Source organism: Balaenoptera musculus, chromosome 1 (genome assembly GCF_009873245.2).
Source record: "Balaenoptera musculus isolate JJ_BM4_2016_0621 chromosome 1, mBalMus1.pri.v3, whole genome shotgun sequence".
Classification (NCBI taxonomy): domain Eukaryota; kingdom Metazoa; phylum Chordata; class Mammalia; order Artiodactyla; family Balaenopteridae; genus Balaenoptera; species Balaenoptera musculus.
Genome location: NC_045785.1, coordinates 35,874,643 through 35,894,484, shown reverse-complemented (window position 1 = coordinate 35,894,484; position 19,842 = coordinate 35,874,643). Strand labels below are relative to the sequence as shown.

The window sequence follows — 19,842 nt, the reverse complement described above, 5'->3', positions numbered from 1 at the left end:
GTCTTTTCAACAAGTGGTGCTAGAACAACTGGACATCCACAGGCAAAAAAAATGAATCTAGGGCACAGACCTACACCTCTCCTGGATACGTTCAGTTTCAAGTCAGCAGACTTCTAATATTTCCCCTTTTCTTAATTTTTCTTTTAACTTCCCTGCTCCTGGAGGAAAGAAAAATGATGTCCCAAATCCAGGAGCACACCCCTTTGAAAGAGACTTTCTTCTCTAAAACAAGGTGTCGTTTGTCTAAGAAATTTACTTGCCTGAATTAATAGTATAGTCATCACAACTATGACCACCATAGTCTGTATGGTACAAACACTGCACACACATACACAAAACACACATCCATGAAAAATAGCCTAGAAAAATGCACACCAAACCTTTAAATTTGGGACTGTGTGATGGATAACTTATTTTTTTACTCTGTATACTTATTTATTGAAGGTATTTAAATGAGCATGTATTCATGTTTAACATGTATGCCTAACTGAATTACATAATGCCCTGTGATCTTATAATTTCAGACTATTAATGCTATAAGTTACAATTAAAAACTTTAAAAAAATATGTGGTATCTATACACCAATGTGATTAGTTGTATACAACAAAGAAAAAAGCTAGGAAAAAGTTCAGGAGAAGATAAAAGAAAAATTACCTCAGATTGCCTCCAAATGACAGAATTGTAAATGTTTATTCTATAATTAGCCTTATTTTATAATGGTGAAAACATATAAATTTTTATTAAAAACTATAATTTCTGAGTTCTGGTCTGATTTTTAGATCATTGAGTCAAAAGTGGTTTCCCCAAAAGACATCACCCAACAGTCTCACTTATTTAAATATAAATAATAATTTCTAAGAATCAATTTTATAGTACATGGAAACGAGATCCCTAATTCATGTTAATTCTAAACCAGTCAATCTGTTTATTGCAGACATATTCAAGCACTTACTCAATGTACTAAAATACGTTCACAATTTTTATGTATATGTAAATAAGTGAGCACGTTATTGCCCAAAGGAAAAGAGCCAGGAAAAAGTGGAAGGTGGAAATGTCAGAGAAAGGAATATAACTGATGGTGAGAAACAGCTGATAAGGGACAAAATAATTCCATTGGACTTGGCAACTGGAAATAACTGGAAGAGTGAAGATCTGATTAAGGCAGTTAAGGATGTGAAGCACTGAAACACAATAGATGATAACTAACTTTGTTACTCTGGCAGATGAGGCTGCAAAGATGGGCTGGAGATTCAAAACATGAAGGGCTTTGTATACCATGAGAGGAAGTTTTGGACACCTTCTGCTAGAGATCAGGGCTCAGAGCTTCCTTCCAGCTCAGAGACTGAACTTGTTTAAGCATCCTAGGCACTTGGCAAATTATCTGGCATGCAGCAGGAATTCAGAAGTGTTTGCTAAATTGAAATACTTTCTTCTTCCTTCTAAGCAATGAGAAACAAGGCAAGATTTTATGAGATGCTTTGTTTTTAGTGTTAACAGTCAATCAATAAACTGCCCCAGTAATTTTCATCTCTGTCACTTCCAGGATGGCTTCTTTTTCTCCAATAAATGTGGTCTCTGAACAGGACGTTCCCTTTCATTATGTTTTTGTCACCAGTTCTATCTCAGCAAGTCATAATAAGGTTGTACCTCCCTCCTTGTGTCAATACTTTTAAAATCTGCTCTGTTTGTGTTGGTTAATCTTTGCATACAGCTGTGGACTTGAGGCCTGTCACTGGGGCAGAGGAGGTCTCTCTCTCTCTCTCTCTCTCTCTCCCCCTCCCGCTCTCCCCCATCTACCCCACCCCACCCCACCTCTCTCATAGTCTTACACAGACTCTAACTACAGATATCCTGTGTGATTACCCAAACCATGCTTCTAGGACCCCAACATACTTCCATTTCAAAAATCTTTTGCTTATGTGCTTTCAAGTTATAGTTCATGTGCTCCCTGGAGTGAAAGATTAAAGCCTTGATCTGATATTGACATTGAGCTAATCAGTATAGTTTTATGTTTGCTTTTTCACCTATAAAATTAGAAAAAGACCATTTGACAAACTTCATTCTACCTCAGACCTGCTATATAATTAAAAATGAATGAAAAATACATAAAGTACACGTTATTCTTAGTACCTAAATATGAGCTTAGCTTGAACTAGTATTTAACAATGAGGATAAATTTATGCAAATATATTTCCTTTTTCTCATGTCGCCTCCTTAATCATCAATTGCATGAGTTTTCAAGATAGTGAAAAGAATGTATGGATTAAATAATTAAATATGTGAAAGCATCTAGTCTGGAACTTTCACAGAATAAGAACTGAATAAATATTAGGCCCCTTTCCTTTGCTTCAACTTCTTCCTATTTTCCCATTACTGTAACAGAGAAGAACAAATCTGACTGCATATTGGATCTATTCCTTTAGCTCTAACCTTTGTGCTCTGTTGCCTGTGCTTAGTCATGCTGGCTCTGTACCTTTTGTAAAAGAATGTTGCCTATAGCCTGAAATATACAGGATAGCCCGTTCTCAAGGCTCTGACCTTTAAAAGTATAACACTTTCCCATTCACACAGAGATAAAAAGATGCAGAACAAAGAAGAACATTTGTCATGTTGGAGGTTTATATGGAACATTGTGACCAGACCTACCTGGACAGCTGCAAGAACAAAGGATTCCGGCACCAAGAAGTCTGCAACAACCAGACACACCCCCTCTCCTTTTAGTATAAAAGAAGCCTGAATTCTACCTTGGGTAAGACGGCTCCTTGGGACACTAGTCTGCCATCTTAGCAGTCTGCTGGCTTTCCGAATCAAGTCACTATTCCTTGCCCCAACAACTCGTCTCTTGATTTACTGGCCTGTCCTGCGGTGAGCAGCACGAGCTTGGACTTGGTAGCATTACCAGGCAATATATTTAATCAACAAAATAAATGAATCCATGAATCTAAGTCAGACAAGGCTTCCTAAATTTCTTTCAAACCCATGCCCTCACTTCCATCCTATTACTTCCTCAAGTTAGATTTTCATCATTTTTTTTCCTTGCCTCATTGCATTAGGCATCCAGCTCAATACTGAAAAAGAGTCAGTCATGTTTGGTGTTTGTCTTGTTTCTGATCTTGAATGGAAAAACTTCAAAATTTCACAATTAAATGAGATGTTTTTTGTGGAGTTTTTATGGATAGACACCTTTTTCAGGTTAAAGTTCTCTGCTAGTCCTAGTTTGCTAAGCAGTCCTAGCATGAGTGAATGTTGAATTTTATTAAATGCTTTTTTCTATATCTACTAAAATAATATGATTTTTCTTTTTAATCTATTTAACCTACTAAAATCTATTTAAGTTATTAATATGATTAATTACACTAATGGATTTATCTAATGTTAGGTCAACCAGGTATATTCTTAGGATAAGCCCAACTAGATGTATTATTTTTTTATGTATTGTGGGATTTGCTAAAATTTTGTTCAGGATTTTTTTTTTTTTTTTTTGGCTGCACTGGGTCTTTGTTGTTGCACGGGCTTTCTCTAGTTGCAGCGAGCAGGGGCTACTCTTTGTTGTGGTGCACGGGCTTCTCTTTGCGATGGCTTCTCTTGTTGCGGAGCACGGGCTCTAGGCACGTGGGCTTCAGTAGCTGTGGGTTTCAGGCTCTAGAGCACAGGCTCAGTAGTTGTGGCACATGGGCTCAGTAGTTGTGGCACGTGGGCTTAGTTGCTCCACGGCATGTGGGATCTTCCCGGACCAGGGCTCAAACCTGTGTCTCCTGCATTGGCAGGCGGATTCTTAACCACTGCGCCACCAGGGGAGCCCTGTTCAGGATTTTTATATCCATATTTTTAAGTAGCTTGGCCTGTAATTTTCCTGTCTTGAGTTGTCTTTGTTGGATTTTGGTATCAAGGAGGTGCTAGTCTCAAAAAACAAGAAGCGGTATCCCTCTTCTTCTGTTCTCTGGAAGAGTTTGTATGAGGCTGGAATTATTTATTTATTCTTTTCATTCTTTTGAAGAAATCTCCAGTAAAGCCATCTGAGCTTGGAGTTTTCTTCATGGAAAGATTTTTGATTATTGATTTCATTGGTTTAATATTTATAGGATTTTAAGGTTTTCATTACTTCTTGAGTTAGTTTTGGTCAGTTATATTATTTTAGAAATTGATCTATTTTCATAAAGTTCTCAAAACTTTTGGTATAAAATTGCTCACAATATCCTCTATCTTCTGATTGTCTATAGCTTCTCCAGTGTTGTCCCCATTCCTATTCCTGGCATTACTCATTCGGCACTGGTGCTTAAACACACACACACACACACACACACACACCCCTCCACTGCTCCTCCATGATCAGTCTTACCAGAGGTTTGTCAATTTTATTAATCTTTTGAAAAAACAAACTTTGAGCTTTGTTAGTCCTTTATATTGTAACTTTTTTTTTAAATCAACTCTTTATTATTTCGTTTTCCTACTTTGGGCTTAATTTGTTACAGTATGTTTTCTAACTTCTTAAAATAGATGTTTAGATTTTCAGCCTTTGGTGCTTTTTTCTAATATATGCCTTTAGGTCTATGAATTTCTCTCAAAGCTTCGTTTTAGTAGCATTATACAAGTTCTGACATGTATTTTCAATACCATTCAGTTCAAGCTATTTATGATTATGACTTTTTTTTCTTTGACCCAATGATGATTTACAAGTTCATTTCTTAATTTCTAAACATACAAGGATTTTCTAGTTATCTTTCTGTTACTGATTTCTAGCTTAATTTCACTATGGCCGGAGAATTTGTTCTGTATGCTATCAACCCTTGGAAACTTGCTGGGACTTGCTTCATGTGTGGTCCGTGGCTTCTTCTTCATTTACCTGATAAAGTTTAACCTCTTCAATGTGACCTGAATCATTACCTACCCACCGAGTGAGTATCATCCCATTTATACCCTATTGGCCAGCCATACACGACTTCCCACAGTTTTCCAAACATGCCATGCTCTTTCACACTTTTGTGCCTTTGCCCATAATCTTCCCTTTGCCTCTACTGCTATTCTCTGTGCCTCCTTATTCTATTCAGCTCAGGTATCCCCTCCACCATGCAGCCTTTCCAGGCATTCTCCCCATCCCTGAACCTCCCTACTTGGTGAAGGGCTGTGGCAGTTGGTATCCCTACCTCCCATCTTTCTGTCTCAATCTATCCTCCACACTGCTGCCAGAGTCATCTTCCTAAAATGCAAATCCCACATTTCTCTCCTGCTTGAAGCAGCAGCATAGCACAGGGAGGTCGGCTCAGGGCTTTGCGATGACCTAGAGGGGTGGGATAGGGAGGATGGGAGGGAGGGGATATGGGGACATGTGTATGCATACGGCTGATTCACTTTGTTGTGCAACAGAAACTAACACAGTATTGTGAAGTAATTATACTCCAATAAAGACCTATTAAAATTTTTTTTTAAAAAAAGAATTAATAAGAAAAAAAAAAATCCTTGCGTCAGCGGCTTCCCTGTCACAGAGTCCAAACTCAGCATTCTTTACAAGACTCTCCCCTAGCCCTTCCTCAGGTCCCTACCCCTTTACTCATGCTATTCTCTCTGCCTCAAATGCACTTCTCACCTTATTCATCTTTCAAGTCTAGGCTTGGGAGTCACCTCCTCTATGAAGGCTTTCCTGCACCCATCCCTGACACTGCACTTCTGTGTCCGATTAATCACTCCCTGTCTAACGGTAATAATCAAGGGGAGTGGTAGGGGCAGGAGAATTTCCCTAAACTAACTTTTAATTATGGTATTTATTTTATTTGTAAACATCAATTAAGAGAGACTGAGATTTCAATGTTTTCACAGGAGGGTGTGGGCTTTTTAAAAGGCTGCCAAGCACTGTAAGCCCAGCTATACATCCCTCTATCTTCACACATCTAAGACCTCAGGAACTTTTTTAAAAAGTATGTCTTACCTAACCAGACTATAATTTCCTCAAAAGTAGGGACTGGGGCTTAATTTTGATCTTTAGAGACTGGTACAGTAACTAGCTTGGTAAATACAATTAAATGGCTGTGGAATGAACTTTGCTAAGGGAATAAAGGAAAATAAACATTTTAGGTACTCAAATAGAAATTCCACAAGAAACCTCTGGGTTCTGTTAATTCTCCTCCACACAGAAGTCCAGAGCACCACATTTCCAGGCATTTCTATTAAGTGTAAGAACCTTTGATGGCCCTGCTGCATCAAATCTAAACTCGCACACCTGACACGAAGGCCCTCTGTGATCTGACTCCGCCCTCCTTCTCCAGCCTTCTGTTTCACAACTCCTCGCCCCTCACCATTCTTCATATCCCTGTCAGCAATCACTGCTGCTTCAGAAATACTGCTAATGTTCTACTTATCTGGAGCATTTCCCCAGGTCCCCAGATGTCCTACTCCACCTGTCAGGGTCCCTGCTTCAGAGCCCATCTCTCTCTCAAGCCTTCCATGATTTCATGTCTTCCTTCTCATCTCTGAAACAGTTAATCTGGCCCTTTCTTATCCTTGGTTCCTTTCTGTGGCCTCAGCTTTCAGTCTGCAAACTTCTCAGGCCCCGGTGCCTCTCTTCCTATGTGCCCCACACTGCCTAGAACAAAAGCTGAGTAAGTAACCAACTCTCACTCAGCAGTAATCCTTCTTGTTGACTGACAGAAAAAGTCCCTGATATCTCTACCTTGGCTTCTCTCCCTCCAACTCAAGGGCTGTTTGGGTGGTATTTACACAAAACCCCACAAGGAGCTATCGGCGCAACTTGCATGGCCATTTCCTTGTAATCCTATCTCTCCCAATTACCTCCATGTTATTTCGAGGAAGACATTCCTCCTTTAGCTGAGGGAGAGAAAAGAGCTTGTTTTCATAGCTATATGACAGGATCAAAGGCTTCTCAATTTTCTTCTGTACCACTAAACACACACACACTCACACCTGAAGTTATTTTGCCTCTTTCTGCCTTTTCAGAGGAAGGAATCCTTAAATTCTCAGCTCTGTGTAACTCTGTTCTATCCTTTCTCTCTGGTAAAATTTTGTTTTCCTGAGCCTTTTAAAATATCCCCAGGTAAATAAAACCACAGTATTATGATGATGGCAATTTAAATATGTAACTCTGGGAAATTAAAAACATACAGTTTTGAAGTGCCTTTGATTCACCAATAGTGACTAAATCCAGCCACCACAAGGATGTGAGCAAGGTACTACTGAAGCAGTGAGGGTTCTATGTCCGTCCTGTTCCTCCTGGGTGCCCCACTACTCTAGTTTCCAGCTCCCCTCGGTAGGTGAGAACATGTGCCTGGGGTCTGGTCAGTGGAATGTGAGTTGTAGAAACACATCACCACCAGGCCTGGCCCACTGGGACCTTCTGCACATTCTCCATGTTCTTGCCTGTTTCTGCCCTGTGAGCTGGACCAGAGGACCCAGTGGAAGACGCCACAGCCCTAGGAGCTGGCAGGGTCACTAGACTGAAGGAGTCTGTGTCCCTGAATGAATGAGGTAGGACAGAACTCCTGCCCCTATCCTCACAGATCTGCACTAGATTGTGCCAGGAGAGAAATGAACCTTCATTATGCTAAGCCACTGAAATTTGGGGATAGTCTATAATAGTAATGGGTCTACCTTGATTAAATTGATATCATCCTGAATGGTTAAAGTTAAAAGTAACAATTATTCCTAAGTATTCCTTACAAGCAATTCTGTCTAAAGCTATCTTTTGTTAAACTTCACTAGCCGTATTACTATTTTCCCTTTTGGGTGACTTGGGCACTGGTGCCCCTCAGATCCCCCCTCAAGTTACGAAGGACTAGTCCAGCTGCTGGGATCACAGTGGGCAGAAAGCCCCCAGCTCTCAGCCCTCTTCAGGAAATGTCTTGGCAGAAAAGAGCTGTCTTGCCCAGGGTCATGCCCCTCCTCAGGTGGCCTCATCCAAGACTAGTGGCATCCAATGACTAGTCAAGGAGAAAGCATAAATGCACAGCCCCCTCCCCCTAACTCAGGACCATCCCAACTGCACAGTCCCCATGGGGTAGTCTGAGGCCTTTCTTGGGACTCATCACGGCCCAGCTCCTCCCTCCAGACAATCCTGATTCCTTTTCCTCCTTTTCATATCCTTTCCTTCCAGGGGTGTCAATCCCCAAAGCACTACACAATAAGCTCTTCACACGCTAATCTTTATCTCAGAGCCACTTCCCTGTGATCCCAACCTGAGACAGGTACTGTATCCTCGATGCAATACCATGACACTGCCTCCAGGTAGGGCCCAAGTATCATATTTTCCAATCAAAAATAAAAATACACAAAATCACGATGGGATGGAAGCTCTAAAATTGAGACTCTCCACAAAAATTCAGAATGTATTATAGTGTTAAAAGACTAACTCCTTATACACACTATATGTAAAATAGACAATAAGGACCTACTGTATAGCACAGGGAACTCTACTCCATACTCTGTAATGGCCTATATGGAAAAAGAATATAAAAAAGAATGGATATATGTATAACTGATTCACTTTGCTGGATACCAGAAACTAACACAGCATTGTAAATCAACTATACTCCAATAAAAATTTTAAAAATTAAAAATCAAAAAATTAAAGACTAACTCTTTGCAAGAAAATAAGAGAAAAAGCCCCTCTAAGAAAAGGTGCTTTGAAATTGTCCTAAAGAAAATATTACCACCTTGCTTGTAATCAAGTAAAAAATTAGTACATACATAACAAACAGCCACATAACAAAAATTATTGACGATCTATTATCCATCTGTACCATTATCTGGTCTTATAATTAAAGCAGTTACCTCTTCAGTGCTTGTTACAACACAGTGCTAAGAGCTTTATAAGCACTCTCTCGTTGAACCCTTAACTAGTTCTGCAGGTGATAAAACTCAGGTTCACAGAGTAAATAAACTACCCAATGTCGCATAGCTGGGACTCAAAGTTAGGTCCCGCTTAATCTGAAGCCTCAGCTCTCTCTTAAGTCTTACATATTTTTGCATACTACATATATGTTCTGCATATTCAAGCTCTTACATATTTTTGCATACTGCATATATGTTCTGCATATTCAAGCTCTAAGAGAGCTTAAGAACTGCAACTAGTTCACTAGTTGCAGGGGGGACAGAGGGAAAGCAAAAGGCAGGTATCTGTGATTCCAAAATCTATGGTCTCTCCTCTCATCCCTCTACCGATGACAGGCAGAAGCCCTGCCTTCTAGGTGTACACGGCCTAGTGAACACATTAGTGAAAGAACAATTCCAGGCACAATTTTGCCAGAAGGATATCAGCACAAGCCTGTCCGGAGGCAATCAAAAGGTTCTTCTGCCCTCTTGTGGCTCAAGGAGACTGCTACATATCAAAGCTCCATTAAAAAGCTAAAATACCACATAAAGGTACTTGGCAGTAGGACACAAAACAGCAGGAGGCAACTGTGATTGGCTCAAATGGAGCAGATTTAATAACTCAAAAATTTGATTATGCTAACCATTGCTTGTAATAAGAAAGCTCATAATAAGAATAACAGAATACTAGACTTCAGAGAACAACAAGAAAAAAGTATTTGGGGGGAATTCCCTGGCAGTCCAATGGTTAGGACTCTGCGCTTTCACTGCTGAGGGCCAGGGTTCAATCCCTGGTCGGGGAACTAAGATCCCGCAAGCCGCGTGTGGGCGCAGCCAAAGTATTTTGCCATGATAATAAAGAATACAATAATAAGCTACATCCTTTCAGAACAATGATAAAAGTTTAAAACACTCCAAGGATTCAGATCCTTGCTTTTCACACCTAATATATTTTAGAACTCTTTTCATATCAGCAAATTTACAGCCTCCTCATTCAGGTGCAGGGCACCCCTACTGGTGAACACGTAAGTTGCTTCCAAACTCCTGCTATTAAAAACAATGATGCAAAAAGCAAACGAACAAAAAATGCTGCTGTGGATAATCTTGTGCACAGACCATTTTGCAAATGTTCGAGTATACCTGTAGATGGATTCCTGGAAGTGGAAATGCTGGGTCAAAGGGCACATGCAAGCCTTAGCACTACTTCCTTTTTGAAACTCCTTCCTCTGACCTTCCCTCCTATCTCTCTGGCTGCTCCTTCTACGACTCTTCCCATGCTTTTTTTTTTTTTTTTTTTTTTTTTTGATCAAGCCACATGGCATGCGGGATCCTAGTTCCCCGACCAGGGATCGATCCCACGCCCCCTGCAGTGGAGGAGTGGAGTCTTAACCACTAGATGCTAGGGAAGTCCTTCCCATGCTTTCTTAAAAGTGTAAGAAACATTGGTTATTCAGGGTGACTTTACAAGAGGTGACCATCTACCGCTCACCCCTTAGATGCTGGTACCCCAGGATTTGGTCCTTTGTCTCTTTTATCCTACATACTCTCCTAGCTATCAGTTTCCTTCCCTGAAGGCAGCCAAAGTTATCATTACTGGGTTTTATGCTTCCAGAGTTATTTTATACATATTTACGCGAATCTATAGGTAATATATGTGCCTGTGTACGTATAAATATGAATATATATGCACAAGCCTTCCCCCTTGCTATACAAATATATTCTATATTTGTATGTAAATGGTAGGATTTGTAACCTGAATTGAAGCAATTTAAGGGGATGTTGCCAAGCAGCAACTTTCACAGGAGAAAACTGTGGCGCCAAACATTTTTCCACCTATAGCTATCTGCCAGACACCTGGAGTGAATCCACAGGAGAAGGTAAGATTAGAAGTACTGTCTCCCACTCTAGCCTACTATTTCAAAAGTTCTTACAAAGTAGCCACAAATTAATTCAAGAGCTAGAGAAAGGATAGAGCACAGAGGCCAGTAAACAAAAGATCGGAGTCTTTGGCAGCTGTCGTTACTAACCTATAAAAAGTTTTGTTTGATTTTTTTTTTTTAATGAAAGTTTTCTAACCACACAAAAGTGGAGAGAAGACTATTATGAGCCCCATCCTACAGATTAAACAATTAAACATTTTGCTACTGGCTTCCTGGTTTTGTTCTCTCCCTTCCCAGCCCTCCCTCGCCCCCTCTTTATTTCTCCTTCTCTCTTTTTCAGCTGTATTATTTTAAAACAAATATCTGACATCATGCTGTTCAATCCCTAAATATGTCTAGACATTATCATAAAGCCCCAAAACATTTCCTTACATGACCACAATGTCATCACACCTAACAAAGTTAATTTCTTAATATCATCAAATGCTCAGTCCACATTCATATTTCCACAATTATTTCAAAAAAACCTTTTTACACTTGGCTACTTAGGTTTTGAGGGAACTGTATAGCTAAAGAAATTCCAAGCCCAGCCTGCAATAGCCTGTGATTATTAAATCTTAAAAGAATTCCCAGGCTCCCAAACCCTCACCAACAGGAAACGAACTGCTAAAGCTATACAGCTACCTGGAAGGGCATTCCTCCCACTGCCCACCCTGACGTGGCCTTGACAGATGACGGTTAAGGAAGAACCACTCTATACCCTTCAGCTATCATCCTCCTACCCCCGAGTCCTAATCAGCCACTAATCTGTTTTCTATCTCTGTAGGTCTGCCTGTTTTGGACATTTCACACAATATGTGGTCCTTTGTGACTGGTTTCTTTCACTTAGCATACTTCAAGGTTCATTCATGTTGTAGGATCTATAAGTACCTCATTCCCTTTTATTGGTGAATAATATTCCATTGTACAGATAAACCACATCTTATTTACCTATTCACCAGTTGATGGATATTTGGGTTGTTTCTACTTTTTGGCTATTATGAATGATGCTGCTAAGGATGTTTGTGTACGAGTTTTAATGTGCACATATGTTTTCATTTCTCTTGAGTTTATGCCTAGGAGTGGAACTGCTGGGTTAAATGGTAACTCTAAGTTTAACTTTTTAAGCAACTGCCAGACTGTTTTCCAAAGTCGCTACAGCATTTTATATTCTCACCGGCAGTGCATAAGGGTTCCAATTTCTCCACAGCATCACCAACACTTATTATCTGTCATTTTGATTACAGCCATCCTCATGGGTGTTAAGCAGTACCTTGTGGTTTTGATTTACATTTCCCTAGTGACTAGTGATGTTGTACATCTCTCCATGTGCTTACTGGTCATTATATATCTTTGGAGAAATGCCTATTGGATATTTTGCCCATTTTAAAAATTGGATTATTTGTCTTTTTATTATTGAGCTATAAGAGTTGTGCTTTCTATTTTTCCCCACCTTTTCCATTGAGAATAAAAGGTTCCTAACCACCTAGGAAAGTACTGATTATTCTTCTATAGTAAGAAGTAACCACCATAACTAGTTTTAAACCCATCCAAATCAATCAGTGATAGCTTCACACCATAATAGAAGCTTTTGAAAGCCAGACAACAACAGCAGCTTCAATTCAATGACTATACTTCTTTTTTTTTTTTTTTTTAATTTATTTTTGGCTGTGTTGGGTCTTCGTTGTGGTGCACAGGCTTCTCATTGCGGTGGCTTCTCTTGTTGCGGAGCACGGGCTGTAGGCGCGTGGGCTTCAGTAGTTGTGCTACGCAGGCTCAGTAGTTGTGGCTCGTGGGCTATAGAGCATAGGCTCAGTAGTTGTGGCACAGGGCTTAGTTGCTCCACGGCATGTGGGATCTTCCCGGACCAGGGATTGAACCCGTGTCCCCTGCATTGGCAGGCTGATTCTTAATCCCTGGGCTACCAGGGAAGTCAATGACTATACTTCTGAAAGTCACCCTATCAATGAGTCTTGCTCAGATAACTGTGAACCCACAGCTAAAGGTCAACCAATCCCTAAATACTCTTCCTTCTGAAAGTCCACCAATCCCTGAACTCCACTCTTCTGAGACTACAGAATAAACAGTAGTTGTTAAACTTTTGGTATCAGGCCCTTTTTACACTCTTAAAACTCACTGAGGGCTCCAAAGAGTGTTAGTGTATATAGGTTAATAATTATATTAGTATTTAATATCTTAGAAATTAAGGAATTTTAAAATAGTAATTCATTTAAAATTAATAATAATAAACCCATTAAATATTACCATACAATATAATAATTATACAATATAATTCTATGAAGAAACAACTATTTTCAAAGCAAATAGTAGGAAAAGAGTGGCATCGTTTTACATTTTTGCAAATCTCTTTAATTTACAACTTAATAAGAGAAATTTGGATTCTCATCAGTTTCTGAAACTGGTTTTTTTTGTTTGTTTGTTTTTACTCTGTGTGGGAGTGAAAAATATGACTGCTAGTATAGTTTGGTGCCACTGCTTTGATTTGTGCAAAGGTTTGAACAGTTTTACCCACCATCACTTTATAGTATTAGTGCAAATGTCAACACACTGCAATGGGCAATCAATATCTTATTATTAATATGAAAATACTCTTGACCAAACTTTGAAAACCACTGCTACAAAAGATAGCTCTCTGCTTTTTTCAGAGAGATGACATTTTATCTTATTACATTTTTCCTTTTGTTAGTTTTTAAGTTATGCACTCTATGTGTGCAGTAGTTAACCCAGAAATCTTACCTGCATATTTAACTCTGAATTTATCAATATATTTAACCCTCTTACCAAACAATACAAGAAGCTCTTGTTTAACTCTTAACAACTTCCTCTCAATTTGTATGCTATTATTGACTAGTAGTATGGCTCCATCCCTTTGTTTTTATAATGCCAAATATTGGACAATACTGCCATTCAAAATATATATATGTAGCCAGTATTTACTTAAATTTACCCACATGTTTATCATTCTCTTTGCTCACCATTCCTTCCTGCAGCTTCATTCTGAAATCATTTTCTTCGTTCTGAAGTTTATATTTTGTAAGTGCTTTTATCTGTTGGTAGTTAACTTTCTTCAGTGTTTGTCTCATTCCTGAAAAATGGTTTCACTGCATATGCAGGTTATAAGTTGACAGTTTTCTTTTCTTCAAACACAATAAAATGGTCCACTGTCTTCTGGCTTTTATTGCTACTCTTGAGAAGTGAACTATCAGTCTAACTGTTATTCCTTTGAAGGTAATCAGTCTTTCCTTCTCTGGCTATTTTTTAAAACAGTTATTACTGAGGTATAATAAGCATACAATAAACTGTCCATAGGTAAAGTGTACAATTTGATGCATTTTGACATATATCTGCGAAATCATCACAATTAAGATAATGAAATCTATCAAGCCCAAAAGTTACCTCATGCCCCTTTAAATCCACCTGTCACCCTACCCCATTCCATGCTACCCCGATCTGCTTTTTGTCACTATAACTAAGTTTGCCTTTTATAAATGGAATCATATTTTATGTACTCATTTGTGTCTGGCTTCTTTCACTCAGCACAATTATTTTGAGATTCATCCATGTTTTTTGTGTATCAATAGTTAATTGCCTTTTTATAACTATGGGAGGTGACGAATGTTAACTAAACTTATTATGGTAGTCATTTTGCAATATATACATATATCAAATCGTCATGCTGTACACTTGAAACCAATACAATGTTATATGTCAATTATGTCTCAATAAAACTGGAAAAAAATAGTCCATTCCATTTTAATAGTGAGTAGTCTTCCATTGTGTAGGTATACCACAATTTATCCATTTACCTATCTTTGAGTTATTTCTAGTTTTTGGTTATTATAAGTAAAGCTGCAATGAACATTCGTGTACAAGTCTTTATATGAACATATGGTTGCACCTCTCTTGGAATGGAATGGCTGGAGGTATAAGGTGAATGTTTAATTTTTTAAAAAGCTGCCAAGCTGTTTTTCAAAGTGGTTGTATCATTTTATATTCCCACCAGTAGCGTTTAAATGTTACAGTTGTTCCACATCCTGGACAACACCTGATATGGTCCATCTTTTTAATTTTAGCCATTCTGAAGAGTTTAGAATAATATCTTATTGTGGTTTTGTTTTCCATTTTCTCATAATGACTAATGATGTTGAGTATCTTTTCATGTACTTACTTGCCATCTGCATATCTACTTTGGTAAAGTGTCTATTCATATCTCTGCCCACTTTTAACTGGCTCTTTGTCTTATTACTAAGCTGTAAGAGTTCTTTTTTTTTTTAAATTTATTTATTTATTTATTATTTTGGCTGTGTTGGGTCTTCGTTTCTGTGCGAGGGCTTGCTCTAGTTGCGGCGAGCGGGGGCCACTCTTCATCGCGGTGCGCGGGCCTCTCACTATCGCAGCCTCTCTTACTGCAGAGCACAGGCTTCAGACGCGCAGGCTCAGTAGTTGTGGCTCACGGGCCCAGTTGCCCCGCGGCATGTGGGATCTTCCCAGACCAGGGCTTGAACCCGTGTCCCCTGCATTGGCAGGCAGATTCTCAACCACTGCGCCACCAGGGAAGCCCTCTCCTATATTTTGTTCTATGAGTTTTATAGTTTTAGCACTTCCATTTAGTGTATGACCCACTTCAAGTTAATTTTGTATATGGTAAGAAATAAGAATTGAGATTTGTTTGTTTATCCATTTATTGACAAGATTATTCTTTTTTCACTGAATTGCCTTAGCACCTTTATCAAACATCAGTTGGCCATATATCTGTGGATCTATTTCTGGACTCTTTTCTGTTTCATTGATCTAATGTCCATCTTAATACTAGTACCACTCTGTCTTGATTATTGCAGCTTTATAGTAAGTTTTGAAAGCAGGTAGTATAAACCCTCCAACTTTGTTATTTTTTAAAAGTGTTTCAATTATTCTAGATTCTCTGTATTTCCATATAAATTTTAGAATCAGCTGTCAATTTCTACCCCTCCCCCCCCCCCCCAAAAAAACAACCCATCAAGCCTTCTGGGAGTTTGACTGGGAATCCACTGACTCTTTTTTTTTTTCCCTTGGCCACACTGTGTGGCTTGTGGGGTATCTTAGTTCCCAGACCAGGGACTGAACCCACGCCTCGGTAGTGAGGGGCGGAGTCCTAACTACTAGACCACCCTGGAATTCCCAGGAATCCACTGACTCAAAACAAATTGGGAATAATCATGTCTTCCGATCCATGAACATGGTGTATCTCTATTTCAATATTCTTTCATTTCTCACAGCAATATTTTGTGGTTTTCAACGTACATAACGGCCATTTTGCTTCCTAGAAGGCCTTCTTCCTTATGCTCAGATAGACCATCCTCCTAACTATCATGAAATGTATATGCATACAGAAAAATTACCCAACCATACCAAGCGAACTGCAAGGAACCCTGTGGAAAATAATAGAAATCGAGTCATAATTTTTATTCCCCCTTTTCCCCATTTCCTTCCACTTACAAAGGCAACCATTCTATTGTTTTATATGTGTATATGTTTATCTTCTTTTAGTATGTGTTTTATGTACATTTACTTTTTCTTACCAACTTTATCCAGGAATAATTTACATAAAATAAATTGCTTCAATTTAAAGTATGCAATTTGGGACTTCCCTGGTAGTGCAGTGGTTAAGAATCCACCTGCCAATGCAGGGGACGCGGGTTGGATCCCTGGTCTGGGAAGATCCCACATGCCGCGGAGCAACTAAGCCCGTGTGCCACAACTACTGAGCGTGTGCTCTAAAGCCCACGAGCCACAACTACTGAGCCCGTGCACCTAGAGCCTGTGCTCTGCGACAAGAGAGGCCACTGCAATGAGAAGCCCACGCACTACAACAAAGAGTAGCCCCCACTCGACGCAACTAAAGAAAACCCAAACGAAGACCCAACGCAACCAAAAATAAATAAAAATAAAATAAAAATTAAAAAAAATAAACTATACAATTTGAAGAGTTTTGGCAGTTATATACATTCATGAAACCACCACCACAATCAAGACACAGAACATTTCTATCAATCTCAAGAAATTCCTTGTGCCCTTTTGTAATCCATCACTCCCCTCACTTTTCACCCCAGTTGAGTACTGATCTGCTTTTAGTTACCAATGATTAGTTTGCATTTTATATAAATGGAACCATACAATATGTACTCTTTTGTGTCTGTTTTCTTTTGCTCAGATATGAGTTTGACATTCATCTATGATGTGTGAATCAAGTTTGTTTTTTCACTGCTGAACAGTACATCATGGTGTGGATATACCACATTTTGTTTATCCATTCACCTGTTGATAGACATTTGGGTTGTTTCCAGTTTGGGGATCTTGGGAATAAAGCTGCTATGAGCATTTATGTACAAGTCTTTAAGCAGTCATATGTTTTTATTTTTCTTGAGTAAATACTTAAGAGTGAAATGACTGTCATTTGGCAGGTGTATAACTTTTTAAGAGACTGCCAAAGTGGTTGCACCATCTTACATTCACAACAGCAAAGTATGAGAATTCCAACTGTTTCATTATTCTTGCCAATGGTTTGTTATCATTTCTTTAAAAACTCGAGTGATCCAAATGTTCATTGCAGCACTATTTACAATAGCCAGGTCATGGAAGCAACCTAAATGCCCATCGACAGACAAATGGATAAAGAAGTTGTGATACATATATACAATGGAATATTACTCAGCCATAAAAAGGAACGAAATTGAGTCATTTGTTGAGACGTGGATGGATCTAGAGACTGTCATACAGAGTGAAGTAAGTCAGAAAGAGAAAAACAAATATCGTATATTAACGCATGTATGTGGAACCTAGAAAAATGGTACAGATGAACTGGGTTGCAGGGCAGAAGTTGAGACACAGATGTAGAGAACAAACGTATGGACACCAAGGGGGGAAAACTGCGGTGGGGTGGGGATGGGGTGTGCTGAATTGGGTGATTGGGATTGACATGTATACAGTGATGTGTATAAAATTGATGACTGATTAAAAAAAAAAAAAACAACTCGAGTGATTCTAATAGGTATGTAGTGTTATCTCATTGTGATTTTAATTTGTATTTCCATGATGAATAACAGTATTGCGAATCTTTTCATGTGCTTATTGGCCATTCGTATCTCTTCTTTTGTAAAGTGTTTCTTCAAATCTTTTGCCCATTTCTGATTAGGCTATTTACCCTCTTATCATTAACTTATAAAAATTGTATATACATTTCAGATACAAATATATATAACTACTGAATATTTTATAATTGAATATTGTATTAAATATTAAACAAGTATTAAATATTCTTTCCCCTTCTGTGGCTTGCTGTTTTATTTTATTAGTGTTTTTTTAAAGAACAAACATTTTTAATTTTGGTAAAGTTTATCAAATTTTAATTTTATAGTTCATGCTTTTTGTATCCTTTTTTAATGCTTTTTGTATCTTAAGAAATCTTTGTATACCTTTTTAATTTATATAAGTGGCATTGTGTTATCCTGTTTCATTTTTGACTCAAACTAAGTTTTTAAGTTCCATCCATGTTGTTTTATGTATATATGATCTGTTACTTATAACAGCTGCATATCATTTCATGTATAAATACCCTATTTTTACCTATTCACCCCCACCCCAGGATAGAAATGCATTCATCCTCCAGTCCCCTGAGCCCACAAATAACGAATATCTCTGATAAGTTCCATGGAATATAAATAAAGGAGCAGATTTGCTGAGCTAAAGGATGTGCATATACTTCAGTTGATTAATTATTGCTAAACTGAGCTCCAGAATGGCTTTACCAGTCTACCTTCCCACCAGCAAAGGATACTGGTTACTATATTCTCACATTCCTGCCAACATATGACATTATCCAGCTTCTAAGAGGTATTATAAAGTGATATCTTGTTTTAATTTTAATGTTTCTCAAAGCCCATGAGTTTGAATATCTATTCTATATATGAATTTCTCATTCCATAAATTCCTTGCTCCAATTCTTTGCCCATTTTCTACTGGGATTGCTGGCTTTTTCTTCTTGATTTTCAGGAGTTCCTTGTATATTCTAGATATCAACCCTTGCAAATTTTAAACAATGAAAATTTCTTCTCCCAGTATAATATCTGTACATTAAATTTGTCTACAATGTCTTTAATAGCATAAAAATCCTTATATTTTATTTAGACAAATTCATCAATTTTTTTTGTTTTATGAGTTGTGCTTTTAAGGTTTTGTTTAGTCCTTCCCCAGACATCTAAGTCACAAAGATAATCTCTCATTTCTCCTATTAAGTTTCTAATTTTACCATTCTCATTTAAATCTTTAGTTCATCTAAAGTCTACATTTTTACATGGAGTTAGGTATGGATCCAGCTTTCTTTAACTCAGTATGTCCTTTCTCCTTTGATCTGTGGTGTCACTTTTATGCTCTATTAAATTCCTATATGCATGGGTTTGAGCTACTTTTTTTAACTGGTCACTTTTTCTGTTCTAGCATCAACACTACTACTTCTAATAGTATGGCCTTAAGAAGGTCTTAATACCTGGGAGGGCAAGTCCCTCCTCTTCACAGAGATAAATAAAGCTAGCCCGTAATTTGGGTATAAGTAGGTACAGATTTCTGTAATGAGCTATGGTTTTCTGAAGGTGGCTGGACTAGATACACACACACACACACACACACACACACACACACACACACACTCTTAGTTAGCCCTCCTAACCCAGGGCACTTGTGAATTCTGAGACAACTGTGTATAGGAAAGAACTGGCTTACTAGAGGCCCAGCTGGGGGAATCCCTTCAGAAACAGCCGCTCATTAGAAACAGGAAGAGCTTTCATCAAGCCAAAGAGGCAGAAAGACACTGACAAAAGTCAGCAATCTAGAAGAGAGTGGCTGTAATGTGTTTAGAACATGAGATCAGCAAGGGTGACAAAAGCAGTAGACAGCAACAGAGAGGGAAGAGAGACCTATCCGCATGCCTCCCATTGTCACATACACTCTTAGAGCAAGTAGTGATTCTCAAAGTATGATCTGTGGTCTACTAACAGGTTCTTCTGGTCTACAAACTGATCCAAATATGTAGTCCTTTCTTTGTGATACATG

General features: G+C 38.5%; 1 protein-coding gene across 1 annotated transcript in view; it reads right to left on the bottom strand.

Moving 5' to 3' along the window:
• Positions 1 to 19,842, bottom strand: part of ST3GAL3 (ST3 beta-galactoside alpha-2,3-sialyltransferase 3) — a 205,220-nt gene that overhangs the window by 149,460 nt on the left and 35,918 nt on the right.